This window comes from Armigeres subalbatus, chromosome 2, assembly GCF_024139115.2.
Source record: "Armigeres subalbatus isolate Guangzhou_Male chromosome 2, GZ_Asu_2, whole genome shotgun sequence".
In the NCBI taxonomy this organism is placed as follows: domain Eukaryota; kingdom Metazoa; phylum Arthropoda; class Insecta; order Diptera; family Culicidae; genus Armigeres; species Armigeres subalbatus.
Genome location: NC_085140.1, coordinates 367,922,137 through 367,941,478, shown reverse-complemented (window position 1 = coordinate 367,941,478; position 19,342 = coordinate 367,922,137). Strand labels below are relative to the sequence as shown.

The window sequence follows — 19,342 nt, the reverse complement described above, 5'->3', positions numbered from 1 at the left end:
TTAACGAAACTTCTATTTTACAGATTTTAAAGAGCCATTTCAATGTAAGCTTGGTAAACGGATTATTAACAAACGAAGAATTGATGGGTAAAATTCAAGAAACATACAGAAAGCATTTTGGCCAACACCGATTGTTAAAAATCCGATTCACACAAAAGCAGCTCGAAGACGTCCAAGGCGAGGATGAACAATGGGACGTAATCAGGAACGAACACATGAGGGCACACAGATGCGTTCAAGAAAACAAGCAGCAAATCATGCGGAAATTCTATTTCCCAAAACTTCATCAAAAACTACGAGACTTCATAGTCAATTGTCGTACTTGCAACGAAAGTAAATACGATAGAAATCCCATCAAATATCCTTTGCAGAAAACGCCAATTCCGGACACTCCTTTCAAAATTGCACACGTAGATATATTATTCCTGGAAAGCCAACATTTTCTCACTTACATAGATAAATTCTCTAAATTCGCTCAAATCATGTTTATCGAATCTCGCGCAGCTGTTGACATAGTTCCAGCTCTTAAAGAACTGCTTTCTAAGTACAAACCACCAGAAATTTTAGTCATGGATGGTGAGAAATCATTTATGACCGGAGATCTGGTAAACTATTACAATAGTCACGGCATATCCCCTTACATTACCGCAACCGGTAGAAGTGAGATGAATGGAACTGTTGAGCGCCTCCATTCAACACTTCTAGAGTTATACAGAATTACAAAACTAGAAAATCCCACAAAACCTGTTCCCGAACTCCTTCACATGTCCCTACATAAATACAATTCTTCCATACACTCATCAACCAAATTCACACCATACGAAATTATCCTTCCATCCTCCCGAACACCCGAGATAATTGAAAAAGTTTTCGACAACTTGAAGAAGAAACAAAAACAAGACCTTGATTTTCATAATAAGACAAGAATACCCCGCAACCCAAAAGAAAATACGGAAGCGTTTGAGAAAACTAGACAAGGCTAGATACAAGAAAGTTAAGATAATGAAAGTCAACAACAGTACGGTCACCACCGAAGATGGAAGGAAAATTCACAAAAACGATATTAAAATCAGAGAGATCTAATCATTTCTATTCAATTTCAATTACAGATTAGGACTTTGCATGCTTCAGTTAGAATGGTCATCCGAGCAAACTATTTCCCTAAGGAGCCTAAGCAGTCAGCCAATCTTAGCTTTTAATCAAGGGACCGGTAGAGTGAAAATTGATTCTTACCTTTATATTCACCACTTTAACCTCACTTCGTATCAGTACCACATAAATAATTTAAGAAATATGTTTGACGAAATTAACACCAACCAATTTTCAACATTGATAATAGAAGAATTTCAAAACATCGAAAATGTGCTCAAAAGCCTTATTTCAACTAGAAGAGTAAAGCGATGGGATAGTCTAGGATCAGGATGGAAATTTATAGCAGGCAGCCCGGATGCCAATGACCTTAGAATAATAAATTCCTCTTTAAACGACTTAATACAAAATAATAATGCCCAAGTTAAAATTAATAGAGAACTCAATTTACAAATGAAAGAGTTTGTACTTAAAACCTCTCAGGCCATATCATTGTTTAATTCAAGATCTTCAGAAATCCATTCAATTAATATTTTCCTAAATTTAAAATATTTACATGACAAATTAGAGCAAATTGTGGATAGCATAAATTTTGCAAAGATAGGAATTTTGAATAAGAAAATTTTAAGTTCAGCAGAAATTCAAGTGTTAGTCCAAAAGCTAAGTAATGAAAATGTAACAACTCATTCCATCACCGAAGCGCTATCGTATGCAGAATCATCAGTGGCCACCAACAGCAAGGAGGTAGCTCTGCTTATCAAAATGCCCAAGTTAGACCCAAGAGTGTTTAGGAAAGTCCACATCTATCCAATTCATCATAATCAAAAGCAAATTCATACCACAAGAAAAACCTTTCTGATGCACAGCAACGAGATATACGCCGTAGATTCGCTAAAGCCAACAATCTTCAATATGAATGATCTATCACCGGAAAAATCATCTTGTATCTCGGAACTTTTGAATGGGAAACCCGCCAGATGCAACTTCACTGTCAATTCAATTCAACGTTATCATAAATTACAACAGAAATTTCACCATTTCATCCAATTGCGGAATCAGCAACAGGAATTTATCTGGTCCATTCCTTGTTTCATTCGAAAGCTGCGAAATTTCGATCGACAACAGAACTTACAGCAGCAGTATCAAAAATCTAGAGGAATCGCCTTTACAAATACCACTAGATGGTGTTACGGTGGACAATCAACATCTCATCATCAATTTGAGCTTGGAACATCTCCATGAGCTCCATCTTGAGACAAGAAAGGATCTGGACTTCATCAAGTTACAAACCAATAGCCTGCACTGGCCGAAGTTAACCATATTTGGGGGAATAGCTTTCCCTCTAACCATAATCAGCATTGCTATCGTTTTTAATTTCATATTCAACAGATCAACGAAGATAGAAATTCAACATGAAGAGCCAGCGAAGGACGTCCCGATAATCCTTGACGCAACTCCTCTTAGGACATTGACGTTTGCAGATGTGATTTCCATGGAACCTAATCACTCAGCCGGGGCGAGTTAGCAACAGAGCTACCAAAGGAATTTGCTGACACCCGAATTGACGACAGGCACCTCAATCGACACGACGACAGGCCATCATCGAACGATGCGGAGTCAGCAATACACCGGCCAGCGACAGTCACCGGACGATAAACATATAGGTGTAATTATTGGTAGATAGATTAATTAAAGTCAGTCTGATTTAAGCAGTGGAATTGTGTAGTGTTGTTTTTTAAAAAGTCCGAATCGACTTTAATGTTTTAACTCGCGTAAGCGTCAAGCGAGCTTTCAGTGCTTTACCCTTAGCACTGACAGATTGTCTCTCAGGGCTTGGTGAAGACACTCTGGAAAATATTTATCTCGTGAAGCTCAACGGAGAGATATTTGATGATGTATCGAACGTCCTTTTTTGATCCTTTTCGGAGGCACTTTGACCAAAATAACGTAAAGAATCCGTCCGACGGAATGCTGTAATAATCCTCGGATATGTTGCCATGAATTATTCACATTACTGCAATATAGTTATCAAACTTGAATTCTAAAAATGCTTGTTTTATTACTAAAACTTACCGGATCAAAAATTGTACTTAGGGTTAAGGCAGGCATTTTCGTCTTTTCGTCATAGTCTCGAAAACCAATAAAAGAGACACTTTTTTGACAAACTCATCCGTATCAAATTGTAAACTCAGGAGATACGTTCTGCTATAGTGGAGTTCTAGTAAATGGACGTTGTTTTCGATGGTTTTAGCCCCTATGACGATGGACGGAAATACCTGCCGTGTCCCTATTTATTCTTAATCGCTCGTTTTTAGGCAAATTATTTCGCCCATTTAATTTAATTTACCGTTCGTAGTCCTAAGACCGCTCAGAGAGATCGAAGTGTGCGGTGCGCGACGGACGGACGTCAAAAGTTTTCACAGCGTGATTTTTTCGTTTTGGCTGCCGATAACTAACAAAAGTTAACTATTATTCTATATATTTTTTAAGCCAAGTTGGTTTAATGGAGAACTATGGAGAAGCATGGTATCGCGAGTGGTCGTGTTTCTTGGCGAAAATTGTGTGTCCAGTGTGTTCCTTTACAAATAACAGCTGACAGCTTGCTAGTACAGTGCGGAGTGAAGAAGGGAAGATGCTAAAGCATAGCATGTTGGTCGTGGGATCATTGCTCAGTGCTGGTGCTTATTTTGCGGATGTTTGACAGGGGTGCCTCTTAGGTCCTTCATGAGGGGTTTCGATGCGGAAAACTGTTTTGATGAAAAACAGCGGATGGACTTACAAACATGGTGAGCACGTTCCGGTTCTTGCTTTGTAATGTATTATTATCAAAACCTATACCTTGCATAAGACAAGTGTAGTGCTATTGACTTTGTATACCAATTTTAATACCAAATTTAGAGGTTTAGCTCAAACTCGGTTTCTGATCGTGTTTTCGCGCGTTGTTATCGAGTGTTATTTTTCGGCGTGTGTTCGGCTGATTGTCAGCCATTTCAGACGAATCGGACGACGGGCGTTCCGCTCCATCTCCCGGTGTCGGATGACTAGTGTTCCGCCCCTTATTTCGACAACTGATGTGACGGCTGTTTTCGGCGCGTGTGTTCACGTTTCTTTGGTGGCCGGTGCTATGCCCCATCTCCCGGTATCAGGGCCCCGTGACGTCATTCGGCGGGGACGCCACCAGTTTCAGCTGGTAGGACGCGGTTTTTTCGGACGGTTGGACGCGCGAATTAAAAACGGGGATAATAACTTTTCCTGTGGCAGGCCCGCTCAAAAATTGGGTAGTGCTGGTGGCGGTGGGTCGTGTCTGGTGACCCCGGAATTGGACCGATCATCCAGCGGCGACCGGAGATCCGGAGTTCTGTCTCGTCACAGGATGAGTGCGCGTTTCTCAGAACGTTTCTCTCGAACATTCCTCCAGTTCGGTGGAGACGCACGGTATTTTTCGCCTAAATACCGCTCGCATTCGTGTCGGGAATTTTGTTCTACATTGTACGGGTGAGTAACTTAATCAGAAAGTGTAAATTTGCTTCTTGTCCAGTCGTGATTCTCCAGTAAGCAGAGCGATCAACCGGTCACCGAATTTTGTGCTGCATTGTGCGGGGGAGTAAATTCATCAGAAAGTGAACATTTAGTTCGCATCCAGTTGTGTAGTGCGGTCGATAATTAAAATATTAAACGTTCGGTCGATTGTTTTTGTTTTAAATCAAACTACACGCTATACACGGCAAACCGTTTACCAAAACGAACCCTGCCACACTTCCTACCCCATATATCCAACATCCCAGTGATTTCTCGTGGAAGTGCAGATGACTCGTCGGCTTCTATCAAAGCGAGTATCACGTCAACAATTTCCTATCTATTCCTCAATAGACCTGCATTCGGACACGGCCGGCGCTGGTATTGCTTAGTTTTGGGTCACCAGTTCTTACACATTGAAGATGATGTTAGTTCCAAACTTCATCTGTTGGTTCTCTGTGTAATTACAGCTGACCTGGCAATAACGGAGTAGCAACCGTGGGCGGCCAATCATGCTCATGGTCATGCTCGTAGTCCTAAGACCGCTCAGAGACACCGTGTTCAGTTCCAATTGAAGATTCCGCGTGGTTTTGCGGTTCGACTCAACGGGAACGGATACGAACCCTTTGCGGCTACCGTCAGGCCGCATATTCCAATCTGCTAACTAATTTTTTGGCGCGTTTCTTTTGCGCAGAATTAGTACACAAAGTATTATTAATTAAAATATAATATGTATATTAGAACCCTAGTTACTTCCCGAAAGAATCAATCCAGCTGCAACAATTTTATTTTCGTCGTGTGCCGTAGTGTGGTATAAGAAAAGACATTTTAGTTGCAAGATTGTCGCCTCGATTTCCTTTATTCTGTTGTCCGATACATCTTGAACATCAGAAAAAAAAAATTCCATCCGGGCAGCGACGACAGCAACAATCTGTATCTTATAACTAAAATATCTTTTGGTATGAGAAAAGAAGTTCAAAGCTGCACTAATGACAATAATTATGTGGATCAGTTTCAGTTTCAGGAACATTCAGTGAATAAAATTGAAAATATCGGGCACTTAACGGTTTGTCGAGCTATGGAATGTGGTAAGATAACATGGAATATGATTGTTCTCTGCAGCAACATGATTTATTACCCAAATGCGGTCAACTAAACTGTACTGGTACGGATTTATCATATTAAAGCACATTTTTCCCCATCGCAAAAAAAATGTTTTGATTTAGTTTAGTTTCAGTATGTTTTGGATATAAAAAGCCTTTAAGGACATAGTTGGAAGAGTACCACAATGGCAGCCAATATGGCACCGGACCTTCCACGGGCCAACCCCACACCTCCCGCACTCCTCTCCCACCAACATTCGAATGCATCGAACAGCATCGAGCAAAAGTTAATTATTCAAATTACTAACCTGTTCACAGCATATTTCCTTACTTCCCGTGATAATGAACATGTTTCTTCAATGAATCCTATGGATTCCGGCTCGAATTGTAGCATAAATTAGCAGTTTCGTGCCAATTTAATAGCCGTCCGCGATTTGTTGGGTTCATCACTGCACTTCACTTCTTCTCAAAGGGCATTGGAAAAATCAAGTTTTTACTCACTTCTCTGCACATGAGCAGCCCGAAATGTTGATAGAATGCAAATTAAACACCACTTTTGAAATCAGTCACTTATTTGAATCGAAAACTTAGTATAAACTGCTAGATTTGCCCGAAAAAAACGATTAAAACTGATCGCGGAGCAAATGTAAACACCGCGGTGCACCGGCACCGGCAGCAACAAACTAATAAGTAGGGTGGCTCAAAAATAATTTTGCTTCGCCACGCTCAGTTGATTATGATTTATAATTTGGGTGTCATCCAATGGTTTGGGCTGGTTTGAATAGGCTTACCGTGCGCAGGTCGTTTCAGGTTTGTATGACAGTTGATATGGCGAGGTTGAATTTAACATTATTCTGATTCTGGCACTCCGTCATTGGACGATGGCGAGGGGGGAGACCATATGACGGGATGAAATATTTAAGAGCTTCAACTCCATAGACAATCCATATTGAATGGTCGTTCCAATAGTTGGGAGTTGATTTTAATCGAGGTTGCGATTCTTTCGCATGATAATTAGGCTTCTCAGAAGGCATCAGTGAAACGTGCAATTCAACAAAATAGCCAGAATTTGTCCGTGATCAGGAGCAAATACTTCTAGTCTAGTCTAGTCTACACTATCGCACCAGAGGCAGATACTTCATACAAAAAGTGTGACATAAGGGTGAGTATAAAATGCTATATTTGCGTTACGTAATCAATGGATCTTCCCTGCGGTGCGTTTTCCGTTCACTGAAGTCTCTGGAATGTTGCTTTCAGCAATGTGGGTTCTCTTTTCGCCAGCGTTTGGAGGGAAAGCGCCGTAATCAATGTAATAAAAGGTTTAGTTTCCCATTCTAGTTTTCATACAAACTTGAACCGGCTTGCGCTCAACCAGTTTTTGCTCAAATTGGTTTTTCTAGGACACTCGGAGCATGGGACGGAATCAAGTGAGCGTGATGATGCTGGGTCGTTTTTTGAACCACCCTACTAATATTCTTGGTTTTTTATAAATACGACACCAAAACTACTACAGTATATGAAAGTTTTTACTGTACCAATACTATCAAAGCTTTGTTTTGGTACTCAACCCACCTTCACCTTAATAGTAGTTTATGCAACTCATTGCAAAACTCGATTTTTTCAGCACTCGTATTATTTAATCCTACTCGGCAAGTCTTGTTGGATAAACGTATAACTCGCGCTGAAAAATTAATCTTTTTGCAACTAGTTGCACATTAAAGGCTTTTTTACCCAAAACATATTCAAAATAAATAAAAAATTTAAATCCCTACATCGATTTTAAAAACTTTCGATTTGAACTTTCTTCTTGCTTATCCATCACCACATAATTATAATTTAATCGACATAATCCTGTTAGGAAAGATTTTAACGACCTAACAAAACACGAACACCGTTCTTTGCACCGTCCAGTCGGTGTCTCGCTATATGACGCACTACGGCTGGCTGGGAGCACTCTATCTTATCACCGCTGTTCGTCCCGCTATCACCTCGAGAACGGACATGAAAACGCGCATGTCCTGTTCCACATCGTTCGGGCAGCATCAGTCCGATGAATTAAACGACTTTTCATTCACAGACGGGAAAGATGGGGCACCAGAAATCGGAAGCTGGGACCAATCCGAAAGACATCTGTTGATGCTTGGTATGAGATGAACCCAACGTCGCGGTGGGTTGGGGAAGGATATCACCAGGAATTGGGACTTTTTTTTTGTTTCTATTATCAACTGATGAAATGGTATAAAAAGGGGCATCGCTGATAAGGACATTATCAGTGTTTGACGCGGTCCCGGTCGAAGTTGAGGTGATCAGTAGCTTGGTGGATTTCAGTTTGTGGTAAAGAAAAAGTGATTTCTAGTGAATAAAACATTGGATGTCTCCAGAAGTACACCTGAACAGAAGATTGGAAGTTCTCAGTGATTCCATATTGTGCATTGAGACATAAAGTGTCTTTATTCTTATCGTTTGAATTAAAGTGTAATCAATTGACAAAAACTTGCGTGCTGAAGCTGATATAAGACTTAATATTTTCAAATATGCATTTTAACTTTTGGAATCCATCAAAACATGCTTTTTAACCCTCTAAGACGAATTAAGTACTGTCCATTTAATTCCACCAGTTAATTTTCGTTATCTTTGCATTGTATCTGCAAAGATAACGAAAATTAACTGGTGGAATTAAATGGACAGTACTTAATTCGTCTTAGACGGTTGAATACATTCCACTAAAAGAGCTATATATATTTTTCTGATGCTTTTTAAATTTTCTTCTAAAATTAACTTATTTTCTTGAAGTATGGATAAAAATACAAAGTATTTACGGAACATTTTTCTGTCAACATCAGACATTTAATATTGAATATTATCTCTGCAAACAAAATGTAAGTGGTTTGCTACAACAGTAATGAAAATATGTTTTAGGTTGAGGCAAGCACGAGGAGCTGACGACGGCCTTACTGTTGAGATCAAAATACGTATATGTAAGGATTACAAAGTGGTGGAATTTAATGGAATAGTACTAACTCGCTTTACGACAAGTGAAGATATTCGTCTAAACGGGCGTAACATTGTTTCCCCGGTCTACAGGGTCTCCAGTTAGCCTTACGAGAAAAGGCGTAGGATTTCCAATCCGGAGATGGCGATATCGATTCTCTCTCCATATTTGAATTACAATGTTAAAATCCATGTATTCAGTAATCATATGTGCAAAAACTTTTAAGAGACCTAACTAATCAGGCTTCATAGGTTCATTTTTATTTTATATTGTTTAAATTCATTTTATTTGCCAATGATGTATTGCCTACATGCATTTCTCGCGCTTAGGACGTAACTGGCTTGATTGATTTCTTTTCGTCGATGTTTTCTTCCCATCAATGCACAGTGGCTAAATTCGTGTTTTTAGCGCGTTTATCGAATAGTACCTTTATTATGCAATTTGTCTTCGAGACATTTTAGCAGTAAGTCATCGCGCTTTTTTTAGGTATTTAGCCTTATGATCAATCCCCCTAAAAGTGAGATGAGAAATTTATTTTTTTCCACTTTATAACATGTAAGGTATACGTCTTCGCGAGAGTTTTAGCAAAAGTTCTCCTGAAAAACTTTGTCGAAGACACCAAGTTCTTAATTTCGTTACTTTTGGAGATTTTTTACGTTTTATGCTAACAACCCCTGCAAAATGGTTTTTTCATCATGTCTTTTTCATTTCCATTTCTACATTTTTGCATGTTCTAGAAAGTTTTAGATAATTGAAACAGATTTTACGACCGTGATAGTGATGAATGATTTGTTTATCGGCTTTATCGGTCAGTTCTACTTAAAGTATGAGGGAGTAGATAATTGAAAGATAATTTAAAATCAACAGATCGATAGAATTAAATGTAAAACAGAACAGCACATGGGGACATCGTTGCCTGGATCTTTTTGCCTGTCTTGGCACGGTGGTTTCCATACCTCTGACCAAGCCACAAACAGGACGTTAGGCAAGAAGATTCACGCTTCGATTGTGTGCTGTACAATAGATGGTCTTCCTTCCACTTTATCGTTTCAAACCTGTTCGCGCCCTAGCGAACGGTCTTCAATCTGTTGATTACCGATAAAGCCGATAAACAAATCATTAGTTTTAGATAATATTAAAACACGCCGTTTGGTTTCTGTTTTGACTTGAAAACTTAAAAAATAAAAAAGGTATAACATTTTTATTGGAATTATAAGTCATATTTGATTTAATTGCTACTTGACAACGGGCAAATTATGGCAGTCAATCTCATATGCGTAAAAGTACTAGTAATAAACTTTAAATTAATGCCTGAATTGTAGATTTGTAAGCGGATGCAAACCATTTCCTACTATGGAGGGTAGAAATCAATCACCCATCACAAGGAGTTGGTGAACTAATGCACCATGCGTCCCCATATGCTTATATGCACATCGAAGATGTTCAAAATAAATCTCCAAAAGTAATAAAATTACGGACTTGGTGTCTTGGACAAAGTTTTTCGGGAGAACTTTCCTACAGCTCGCACAACTTTTTCCACTTTACAACAAGACGTATACCTTCCATGTTGTAAAGTGGAAAACATAAATTTTTCAACTCACTTTTCGGGGGATTGATCATAAGGCTGAATACCTCCAAAATAGCGCGTTGACTTATTGATAAAATGTCTTGAAGACGCCATTACGCTGAATCACATAATAAAGGTACTATTAATTAAACGCGCTAAAAACATGATTTTAGCTACTGTGCAATGTAGCGAATTAAGGAGGTTTTCCATAGACTTTATGGTTTGGGGTGATAAAGGATGGACTTAACTTTTTTTTCAATTCTTTCCTTACAAACTTTAGTGATAACAGTGCCTCCGAATTCATGTACGGACATTTGAACAAACAGACAGTTCACGTTTGACTAAACACACGACGACAAACAACAGACATATTTTCCTCTTGAAAAAGACACAATTCCCGTGTCGATCATTCAATAAGTATGATAATTTTAACAATTTTGACATTTTTGACATCACATCAATCCGTCCGTTCAATCCATGACTAAAGCATTGAATATATTCTCCTTGTGTTACGTGGTTTTGAAAAGCAATCAGCTCAAATTATGATTATGATAAATCATGAAACATACATTCAACCTGTGAAGGAGATCTTTGCAGTCTTAAAAAGATTATTTATTTTTTTATTTTTTTGAAGGTGTAACATACTCTATTTCCAAAAAAAATGGTTCTATGTTAAATAATGAAAAATGGTAATAGTTTTCTCATTATCTGCTTATTATTAGTTGACATTTTTTGAAACAAAAAGCTACAAAGACACTGATTGGTTTTAAAATAAAAAGTGGGCTTCGTGGCCGTGCGGTTAGCGACGTTAATCGTCTAGACGCATGTGCTACGGAGTGTGGATTCGATTCCCGCCCCGGTAAAGAGGAAACTTCTAGTGATCGAAGAATTCTCCACTGTCCACTGGGTGTTATTGTGTCCTTGAATATTGTCTCATGCTAGGTGTTACTTGTTCAGTTTGTACGACCCTTGGTTGAAGACGCTTTATTTATCTATTATCAGACTAAGGCCGAAGTGGCCTGAGAAGTGCATAAAAGTCTTCTCCATTTAGCTCGATCCATCCATGGCTGCACGTCGCCAATAAAGCAGTCTGCGGAGGTTCCGCAAATCATCTTGTCTACGTGCTCGGCCCACCGCAGTCCTCCGATTTTCGTGGTGTGAACGATGGATGGTTCTTCCAACAGCTGATGCAACTCTTGGTTCATTCGCTTCCTCCACGTACCGTCCTCCATCTGCACCCAACCATAGATGGTACGCAGCACTTTCCTTTTGAAAACTCCCAGTGCGCGTTGGTCCTTCACGAGCATCATCCAGGTCTCGTGTCCGTATAGAACTACCGGTCTAATATTCGATCGGAGTGTTTTGCCGAGTCCAAAGTACGTATGATTTTTTGCCATGATGCGTCTCCGAATTTCTCTGCTGGTATCGTTATCGAAGGTCACCAGTGAACCCAAGTACACGAATTCTTCAACCACCTCGATTTCGTCACCATCAATACAAACTAGTGGTGGGTGGCTTACGTCATCGACGTGTTAATGACTAATCTAATCCGTTTAGCTTAGCTTTACAGTCTGATGTAGGCTCCTCCATTTTCTTAAAGTTACGTGCCATAATATCTACAGGGGATGGACAAAATAATTAGGATAGGCAAATTTTGAGTAAAATTAGATGTGTTGTAACTATCTTAGTTATCATCCGATTTTGACAATTCAGGCATGCCCGAACTAGAAAATTAATGCAGTTTGACGGTATGTCCATGGAACCGACTATGGCCACCGGATTCCGGAGATATTCCGGGTTTTTCGGAGGTAGGTTCAAAACCGTAAATTTGAGGTGGATATTGGGAGAAGTTGTGGTTAAAAATTGAATAATATTAGTAATCACAAATGAAGTAGGGGGCTCTTGCTGATTGGAACCATATATTGAGATTTGGAATCGGACCAGAATCAAGTGAGATATTCACTCCTATTCTTGTTTACGGACGAATGAAACTTTCGAACGAATGCAGTTCGTTCGAATCGTTTCCCCATTTGATTTTGCTGGCGTAAACGAGAATGCGCATCAGCTTTCGTTCGAAAGCGCGTTCGTACGTAAACAAGAATGAGGGTGATGGCCATCTCTTTATAATTGGTTCCGATCGATACTTATCAAAGGGGTCAGGTCACAACTTGATTTGAATCTCACTTTATGATTGATCGTCCACTATGATTTTATTCCAGAAGGCTTCTAATGTGTCAAGAATGAAAAACCAATTGAACAAACGGATCCTGGAATAGCTGGGATGTCCCCGGGGAACCTGTGAATGGGGACATTTTAGTTTTAGCACCAAAACCAGTCATTCGACGGCTCTTTTTTCATGGTTTTCGATCAGGAAGCGAAGTATGAATATAAAATGGTCCATTGACGGCTCTGACCGCTTCCAGGATCTACGGATTGGCCCCGGGGAACCTGTGGAAGGGGACATTTTAGTTTTAGCACCAAAACCAGTCGTTCGACGGCTCTTCTTTCATGGTTTTCGATCAGGAAGCGAAGTATGAATATAAAATGGTCCATTGCCGGCTCTGACCGCTTCCAGCACCTACGGATTGGCCCCGGGGAACCTGTGGAAGGTGACATTTTAAGTTTAGCACCAAAACCAGTCATTCGATGTACGGACATTTAGACAAACAGACGTTTCAAGCTTTCATGGTTCTCGATCAAGAAGGGAAGTATGAATATAAAATGGTCAATTGACGGTTCTGACCGCTTCCAGGACCTACGGATTGGCCCCGGGGATTCTGTGGAAGGGGACATTTAAGTTTTAGCACCAAAACCAGTCATTCGAAGGCTTTTTTTCATGGTTTCCTATCAGGAAGCGAAGTATGAATATAAAATGGTTCATTGACGGCTCTGACCGCTTCCAGGATCTACGAATTGGCCCCGAGGAACCTGTGGAAGGGAACATTGCAGTTTTACCACCAAAACTAGCCATTCGACAGCTTTTCATTCATGGTTATCGATCAGGAAGCGACGTACGAAAATAAAATGGATCATTGACGGCTCTGACCGCTTCCAGGACCAACGGATTGCCCCCGAGGAACCTGTGTAAGGGAGCATATAAGTTTTATTATCAAAATCAGTCATTCGACGACTCTTTTTGATAGGTTTTCGATCAGAAAGCAATCTATAAATATAAAAGGACCATTGACAGCTTTGAACGCTTCCAGGACCTACTAGTTGCCCCCGAGGAACCTGTGGAAGGGGACATTTTAGTTTTTACACCAAAATCAAATCGACAGCTCTTCTTTCATATAAGCAAAGTATGAATATAAAATGGATCATTGATTATTCTGACCGCTTCCATGACCTACAGATTCCCCCCGGAAAACCAGTGGAAAGGAACATTTAAGTTGCAACACCAAAACCAATAACTCGACTGCTTTTTTTTCGTGATTTTTTATCAGAAAGCGAAGTATGAGTATAAATTGGACCATTAATGGATCTGACCGCTTCCAGGACTTACGAATTACCCCCGGGGAACTGTGGAAGGGGACATTTTAGTTTTAGCACCAAAACCAATCATTGGACGGCTCTTTTTTCATGGATTTCAATCAGAATGTGAAGTATGAAAAAGAAATGGACCATTGACGGCTCTGACCGCTTTCTGGACCTACGGATAGCTCACGGGGAACCTGTGGAAGGAAACATTTTAGTTTTAGCATAAAAAACCAGTCATTCGACGGCTCTTTTCTACGGTTTTCGATCAGGAAGCGAAGTATGAATATAAAATGGACCATTGACGGCTCTGACTGCTCTCATTAACTACTGATCGCTCCGGGGTTATCTGTAAAAATAATCGTTTTTCGATCAGGAAACGAGGTATAAATATGAAATGCCAGGATCATTTTAAAAATATTACCCGAATCATTTTTTTTTTCAGTTTTATTACTGCCTACTTCATATTTCGCTTCCTGATCCAAAGCCGTGAAAAAAAGAGCCGTTGTATGACTAGTTTTGGTGCTAAACTAAAATGTCCCCTTTCACAGGTTCCCTGGGCCAATCTGTAGGTCCAGAAAGCGGTCAGAGCCCTCAATTATCCCTTTTATATTCATTTCTCGATTACTAATCGAAACCACTAGAAAAGAGTCGTCGAATGACTATAAAACTATATGATAATAAAATGTTCCTTCCACAGGTTCCTCAGGGCCAATCCGTAGGTCTCGAAAGCGGTCAGAGCCGTCAATGGATTATTTTATATTCATGCTTCGCTTCCTGATCGAAAACCATGAAAAAAAGCCTTCGAATGACTGGTTTTATTGCTAAAACTAAAATATCCCCTTCCACAGGTTCCCCGGGGCCAATCCTTAGGTCCTGGAAGCGGTCAGAACCATCAATTGACTATTTTATATTCATACTTCGCTTCTCGAATGACTGGTTTTGTGTGTGTGTGTGTGTGTGTGTGTGTGTGTGTGTGTGTGTGTGTGTGTGTGTGTGTGTGTGTGTGTGTGTGTGTGTGTGTGTGTGTGTGTGTGTGTGTGTGTGTGTGTGTGTGTGTGTGTGTGTGTGTGTGTGTGTGTGTGTGTGTGTGTGTGTGTGTGTGTGTGTGTGTGTGTGTGTGTGTGTGTACAAACTAACCCCCACTGTCTGGCAGTGATGTTATGGAAGAAATCTGTCTGTTAAAACAGTTAGATTTAATCCGGGAGTTAGAAAGTGTTAGCTCTACTGCAGCTCCAGTGACCCATTTCAGAATGCCTGGTATTTCATGTCCACTCCGAGGTCACTATCACTAACAGTAAGCCCCGCCTGGTTATGCTACCGTTTATCAAATGGATAAAGGTATCATAATCAAACTTCCGGTTGCAAAATATATATAATATATTTTGAATCCAGCGCGCATTTAGTAGAATTAATTATACATATATTTTTAAATGGGTTATTTCTCATTCATTCAACTCAATCTCACGCGAATTCATGCCACATAATTCGAAATTTTGAAAACCAGAAAATAATTGGAACTTTCTCACCAATTTTGTCGGTCCAATTCATGTCAGCTACAATCCTTAGAATTTTCCATGGGGGACCATCAGCGGAAGCAAACGGAAATATGACAACCATCACTAAGTAATATTTTCGCGTTCGTCACTATCTTGCCAACACATTTGGTAAAATAATAAGAAAATCCCTTCGTTTCTTCATCACTTTTCACTTGAAATACTTTTTCACTAGGGGTTCGCCCTCCTGTCGCTTTCATGACAATAACTGCCAGTAACCAACATCCGCCTCGTCGACACTCGGCCAAATTGAAGATTATTTTAACTGGAATAAATATCGTTCACATTCGCACAACGCCTTTCTTTCCTTAAAAACTAAACTCTGCCGTCGAATGACTGGTTTTGGTGGTAAAACTAAAATGTCTCCTTCCACAGGTTCCCCGGGGCCAATCCGTAGATCCTGGAAGCGATCAGAACCGTCAATTGACCATTTTATATTCATACTTCGCTTCTTGATCGAGAACCATGAAAAAAGAGCCGTCGAATGACTGGTTTTGGTGCTAAAACTAAAATGTCCCCATTCACAGGTTCCCCGGGGACATCCCAGCGACTCCAGGATCCGTTTATTCAATTGGTTTTTCATTCTTGACACATTAGAAGCCTTCTGGAATAAAATCATAGTGGACGATCTATCATAAAGCGAGATTCAAATGAAGTTGTGGCCTGACCCCTTTGATAAGTATCGATCGGAACCGATTATAAAGAAATGGCCATATCTCACTTGATTCTGGTCCGATTCCAAATCTCAATAAATGGTTCCAATCAGCAAGAGCCCTACTTCATTTGTGGTTACTAATATTATTCAATTTTTAACCACAACTTCTCCTAATATCCACCTCAAATTTACGGTTTTGAACCTACCTCCGAAAAACCCGGAATATCTCCGGAATCCGGTGGCCATAGTCGGTTCCATGGACATACGTCAAACTGCAATAATTTTCTAGTTCAGGCATGCCTGAATTGTCAAAATCGGATAATAACTAAGATAGTTGCAACACATCTAATTTTACCCAAAATTTGCCTATCCTAATTATTTTGTCCATCCCCTGTATGACGTCGGCGAAACTTAGGATAGGATGTGACAATCCAATTGAGACTGCCTTGTTGTTTTTTGATCGGTTGCTCTGACGAGGTGGTCACCAGTGCAGCCAAATCAATTTGGTACAAAATCTTCCAAATATCATGTATCAAATCTTGATGTTTTTCTTTCCGTTCTATCCTTTATTGGTGTCAGACCATTTAGCCGAATGCCGTTTGGCCGAATGCCATTTGGCCGAATGCCGTTTGGCCGAACGTGTCGTTTGGCCGAATGCCGTTTGGCCGAATAGTTAAAAAAAATTGACCTCAGTTTACGAGTGGTCCTTCTTTCTACTTCCTTCTTCCTTTCTTCTTCTTTCTTCCTTTTTCCTACTTCCTTATTACTTCCTTCTTTCTTCTTTTTCCATCCTCCCTTCTTCCTTCTTCTTTCTTCCTCTTCCCTTCTTCCTTCTTTCTTCTTCCTTCTCCCTTCTTCCTTCTATCTTCTTCCTTCTATCTCCTTCCTTCTTTCTTTTCCCTCCTTCCCTCTTCCTTCCTCTTCCGTTTTCTTCCTTTTTCTTTCTTCTCACTTTCTCCATATTTCTTCTAAATGCCTTCTTTCTCATCCCTACTTCTTTCTTCCTTCTTTTTTCTTCTTTCCTTCTTCTTTATTCTCCCTTCTTCCTTCTTCCTTCTTCCTTCTTCCTTCTTCGTTTTTCCTTTTTCCTTCTTCTTTCGTCTTTCGTCTTTCTTCTTCTTTCTCCTTCTTCCTTCTTCCTTCTTCCTTCTTCCTTCTTCTTTTTCTTTCATCCTTCTTCCTTCTTCCTTTTTTCTTCTTCCTTCTTCTTTCTTCCTTCTTCCTTCTTCCTTCTTCCTTCTTCCTTCCTCATTTTTCCTTCTTCTTTCTCCCTTCTTCGTTCTTCCTTCTGCCATCTTACTCCTTCCTTCTTTCTTTTTTCTTCTTCTTTTTTCCTTGTCCTTCTTCCTTCTTCCCTCTTCCTTTTTCTTCCTTCTTTCTTCTTCCTTCTTCTATCTTGCTTCTCACTACTCACTTCTCGCTTCGTAAGGAAACGTATTTCAACTATTCGGCCCAACGGCATTCGGCAAAATGGCGTTCGGTCAAATGATCCATTCGGCCAAATAACATACGGCCAAACGACATTCGGCCAAACGGCCTTATTTATGTAAGAGAGCGAAAGACTAACAAAGAGAAGTTTTCGCTAATGAAAATATGACTTTGATATCGAGAATAAAAGAAAAGTGAATGATAATGCTTAAAATCAACAGTTTTAAACCTTCACAACCCTCGAGCATAATTTATATGGCGTTTGCAGCTAAACATCAATCAATTTCGTTTCAAAAAACTCGAACTAAAACATTCACCTATTTTGCTTAAAATCAACTTTACAAACCAGCAACACGGCCAAACTAACAACATGCTGTCCTACGAAAAACGCGCCGCCGGTACGATTTTTAATGACTATTTGGCACATCCTATCCTAGGGCGAATCCAAATAACTGGACGAACTTCGTAAAAATCGTACTACTTAACAATGGTCGGATTCGTCGTATCGTTGTCGTTGACATAATTCGATAACTCGAAAAACATCAGCGCTAGAGGTTTGACATCTTCAGAAGAAATGTTCTGCAAGAAAGATCTATTTTTGATGTAAGTTGACATTAGAGTGGCTTTTTAAAATTCCAAGGCACGGGTTTAAGCAAAAGATCGTAACGGGATCAGTAGGTACAAATATCACTGATAAGTACTATTGAAATTAAAATAGCTTTGGGAAGTATTCAAAACTTCCTCATCATAGTAATCTGTTAAGCTACCAATGCCATTGGTGTTCAATGATCTTGTTAAGGAATTTGACATTTCCCAAACGCTGGTCAGTTGTGGTGAACATCTGATGTTGCTGCCTGGGACACTTGCTGATCAGTCCTGAATTGTTTTTCCGAAGCTAATTTTACTTGTTAGCAACAACCCGTATACCTAGTACTTTTGTATTTATTAAATTTTGATATTTTGTGCGTCAACAATTGGCATTGAATCTAGGTACTAGGCGGTGGCGATTGAGCGAGGATAAAGGGCTATTTTGAATTACATCTATTTCAATTTTAACTTGCGTCAATTGTTCCTCTGCCCTGTATTATCGATACCGCGGTAGAATAGCAGGATAGATCCTTCAATAGGTTTAGTTCAGACTTATCATTAAAGGTCCGAATCAATTCTGAAGGCATCCTTATTGGACGGAAATAGCTATTTACCAAAACTTGTAGCACTCCTTAGTGGGATTTGTGGATTCCTAAGCGAAACCTGGATCTCGTCGAACCCCGAACCCCGTCTCGGATAAATTTAAACTGGGCTTGCTTGTAAAATTCAGTCAAATTTAATTAAACATCGAATCGTTTGTTGGGATCAGCTGCAATTTTACACGTCGTGGAATTTTCAAAATTATTTGCTGTGTAATGAATAATAGCAACGAGCTTTTTGGATCTAGTAGCCATTTCAATTTTCCTTCCATTCCTCGATCTCTTCCTATCTCAATATCGAGATGTGGAGAGGCGACTGTAGGTGTCTATATCATCCAAATCATGATCGTTATAAAAATATGGTTAATATTAACCATCTCCACATAATCAGAATGCATTCGATTGATTTTAATATCGTTGGTTCAAACCTTCTAAAGTAAGGTGAAACATAAAAATTTTGAGCATTTTTGTTCAATTTCAAATTTTGTGCAAGGTTTCTGTTTTCTCATCACAAACGAGTTTGAGGTGTATTGCGAGCGATTGTCTTCGTAATTCAAGTTAGGACTTTACTTTCGGAGACTCCAGGAGTTCCGGAACGTGTTCTGCAGCCATCGGAAACAGAAACTAGTTAACTCAAGAAATTCTGAACAGTCGCACTGCTTGCCTTTTTCTAAGTTCTGGAATTCCAGTTCAAGAAACTATGGAAGTTGCTCAACTATTCATGAAATTCTAACCAGAATGAAATATCGGAGGATAAAAAAAAAGAGATTCAATC

At 39.7% G+C, this 19,342-nt stretch overlaps 1 protein-coding gene across 1 annotated transcript in view; it reads left to right on the top strand.

Moving 5' to 3' along the window:
- The first annotated feature begins 7,985 nt into the window (after positions 1-7,985).
- Positions 7,986-19,342, top strand: part of LOC134213036 (histidine decarboxylase) — an 87,842-nt gene continuing 76,485 nt past the window's right edge. Inside the window, exon 1 of the mRNA XM_062691530.1 lies at positions 7,986-8,042. The gene's annotated coding sequence lies outside the window, so the exon portion shown is untranslated. The remainder of the gene's footprint in view (positions 8,043-19,342) is intronic.